Source organism: Octodon degus, unplaced genomic scaffold (assembly GCF_000260255.1).
Source record: "Octodon degus isolate 3935 unplaced genomic scaffold, OctDeg1.0 scaffold00175, whole genome shotgun sequence".
NCBI lineage: Eukaryota > Metazoa > Chordata > Mammalia > Rodentia > Octodontidae > Octodon > Octodon degus.
The window spans coordinates 421,821-425,769 of NW_004524751.1; positions in this window are offsets into that span (position 1 = coordinate 421,821).

The following is a 3,949-nucleotide window of genomic DNA, read 5'->3' on the forward strand; positions in this document are numbered from 1 at the left end:
GGGCGGGGTGGGGGAGGCACTGCGGGGTGGTGGGGGGCAGCCCAAGGGGCTTAGAGAGGGTCCGGCCCACTCTGCGCCTGGGCTGGGACTGGTCCCGCTGGTGCAGGGTAGCAGGAAGCTCTCCGCACACTCACCGGACCTGGGCTAGGACTGGGTCTGGGGGTAGAGAAATATTTGTAAATAAATTTAGCCTATTATAGATATAGAATAAAGATAACATTTGTTTTCAAAAAGAATCATATTTTAAATATTAGGGAAAATATATACAAGCATAACATAAATTATAAATACTTTAAAGTAATAGAATTAAATAAGATGTATACATATTAAATTATGTGCTTCAGCATACATAGTTATTATTATAAACAAAAAGATAAATATGCATGTTTATTTTATTATTGTTCATTCAAAAATGTCCTTGATGCAATAAAGGTACAGTATCACTGACTTTGTTTTTCAAACTTTCAATACCTAACAGTTATTTTGTGGTAATTTGTAACTACAGTACAATCTACCTCAGGAGCACTAAATGATGTACTAGGAAATCCTAGGCAGTTTATTTTGCTCAACAATAGGGATACTACTTAAAATTTGTGTAAATGCAACAAATAATACTGGAAGCACCTTGAAAGAGATAATTCTAGCCAAACATGGAGTAATTTAATCAATGAGATGAAGAATAGTTAATTTTTTGCATATAAAGAAATAAACTATTATCCTTTCTCTCCCCTCCTGTCCAGCCTTCCAGCATTGTACCACTTGTGTCTCTGTTATCTGCCTACCTATGCATCTGTCTTGGTTACTCTTCTCTCATTGCTGGGGCAAAATAACCAACACCAAATGAAGGGATGAAAGGTTTATTTACCTCACAGTTTTTGGAGATTTCAGCCCATACTCAGCAGGTTCCAAGCCAGAGTGGTACATGTCAGAGAGCAAACTTTTATTGTGGTAGCAAAGAGCACGAGCAAAGGGAGTGGCAGCAGCTCAGGCAGCTAGCTAGCCTCTCTCCCCTCCTTATACTGCTCTGCACAGTATCTTTCCCAGAGCACTCACTCCCCTAATTCTACCATTGAATTAAGAAGCAATCACAAACTCTAGAAGCTGCTCAAGCACTGCATGAGGCTTTGGGGAGACAACTGGACACACAACCATAACAACATCATTGGAAACTGTCATGGTCTCTGATCATCACTATCAGTGAAGATAAATAAAATCCAAGAATCAATATTATGCATATCATATGTAATACATTTCCTCACAATAGTGAAGAATCAAAGAATAAAGTTCTGTGTATAAGATTCTAGCTGTACTTGTTTCTGTGAGCTGCAAATGGAGTGAATTAAAGGCAGTAATGTACCTTTATCCATTTCTGGAGCTTAGAAGTCTGTAATCATTTTGCTTGTAGGCACATTGTGTTTCTCATAGCTGGAGAGGGAGGATACACATTTTTATCATCCTATGTTTCTAGTAGTTGCTGTCAATCCTTGACATCCTCTGGCTTGCAGCTTTTTAAGTCCAAGCTTTCTTTCAGATGTTACATGTCTTTGTTTCTTTTATGCTTACTTCTTTACTTAAAAGTATTGCCCTCAATAGACTAAAGTCTATACTTTTTTAGTGTAGCTCATTTTGCCTGATTATATTTACAAATGCCATGTTCATTAAAGGATATTGTAAAACTATTTAGGCATTCATACTCACTGAAAGGTGACCTCAGCAGTGGGTTCTTTGTAAATCAGGAGATAGAATGATCTGTTTCATTTATACAGGCCAGCCTCTTTCCCAGCCATTTCCTCCCACTGAACAGAGCATCCGTGAACAAAGTAGACAAGATTATGGTTATGAAGGGGCTCAGCAAAATTTATTTCCACTCAACAAGGCTGACTTGGCAGTAGCCATAGCTCAGTGCTCAATGTACCAGCAGCACAAAGCAATGCTGATTCTATGATATGGGACTATCTCCTGGTATGATCAGGTAGCAGATTGAGTCCATTGTATTTCTCTGGCTTTAAATTAGCAGTGCTTGTTTTTACTGTACCAGACACTCTGGAATGAACATACCATTCTTTAATATTATACTGCTGCCAAATCTCTAATTTGTGGATTTGCATAATTCTTAACTATTCATCATAGTGTTTCTCACAGTAGTGCTTTTGACCAAGAATTCATTTTGGCCTAAGTCAAGTCTGGCAATGGGCCCATCCTTAGGTAGTTCACTGGCTTTATTTTCCTCCAGCAAACTAAAATGTCTGGCTTTCAAGAATGATGGAAACTCTTTAGAGGATATATTTAGACTTTCCACATAAATGGTAAATTCTTGTAGTGCTTGAACAAATTCCTTGAAAAAGAATGTGTAGGTCAAGTGTCTGATGTCTGATGCTATTTTTCCCAAAACCAGGATTGCTGGGAACAGAATTCGAAGTTTCAAAACCTAAATGGCACCTTTTGAATGATCTAGAAGACTTCAGTTTCAAAATAATAGTATATGAGAAGAATGCCATTGTACTAGAAATAGAAATCTACTTGGCTTCTTAATTCTTATGAATGATAATAATGTTGCCTGATTGTATTTTTCCTGTATATCTAGCATAAATTTACCTGGTCAAATTTTTAAATTAATATTTACCTTCTGAATGTAGGAAAGATATAGAAAATGTAATATTTTCTTTAATTTTACCATTAATATAATTTCAATTATATCTTATCTAACACCTTTTATATTTTACATTTAGTGAAATTTTACTTTTAAAAGTTTAAATTACTGTCATTACCTGTGAATTTTGCATACTGTTTCTTAGTTCATAGCTTAAGTATTTCTTCCCTGATTTTCCATAAAATTTCTTTCTAAAATATATTCAGAGTCCAGGCATAGTGGTGCATGCCTGTAATCACAGCACTTGGAAGGCTGAAAACAGTAAGATCACTACGAGTCCAAGCTTGTAGTGAGACTCTGTATCAGATACATAAAATGAAGAATATCGTCAACAAGATCAAAATAGTTCTCTTCTGTTTTCCTTGTGTCTATTTTCTATTACTTCATAGAATATGTTATGATTTTAATCTTATAATTTAATATTTTTCTTTGTTAGTATTTATCATTTATTATTTTCCTGTTGACTACTGTTATTATTAATTTGGAAATATCTAGAATTTATTTTTTAATTCTGGAATAAAATCTATCACTATCTTTAAAAAAAATAAAATCAATCAATCATTTATTTGCTGTAGGAAGGCATGAAGATAGAGATATAAATGTAGTTTTAGATACAGAAAGTTTTATAAAATCTGTGGGCTTTAATACATATATACATATATATACATAGCAATTCTAGCTGTTGTTTATAGACTGTTCATAGACATTAATGGGAGCATCTATCCTCTCATGAGCTTATTTCATTTCCATGTGTCTGTTTCAAAAATGTCAACTCCATGTTATCTATTATGTCTGTAATTACCTTTAATTTTCTTTACTGCAACATTTAAAGTATTACATTTGTTTCTATGTTTAAATTTATATTCATAATTTGGTATTTGTGTTACTCTATTTTACTTTTTTTGTGTATGTTTCATGATCTCAGGTTTCTTTCCACCATGATTCTCTTTGGTTTCTGAATTCTGGTGGATCTCTTGCAGCATTATTTCTTTTCTGCTGTTGAATTCTGGTTGTTTATAGGTCCTGGCATAGCTGCCTACCATATTTATCCAGTAAGCATAAGTTCTGTCCTGCTGTTTATGAGAAAGCATTAATAACAGCATAGAGAGAAGTAAGGTAACTGCAATTTCAACTCCTCAGGAATGCCTTAGTTTAATTTTTCCAATATTGGTCCTCTGACATTAGTTTTCTTAGCTTAAGTGAAAAGAACTATAAGTATATGGAGAGAGAGAGAGAGAGAGAGAGAGAGAGAGAGAGAGAGAGAGAAGAGAGAACACAGTTTTTGCTTTGTTTACTGTT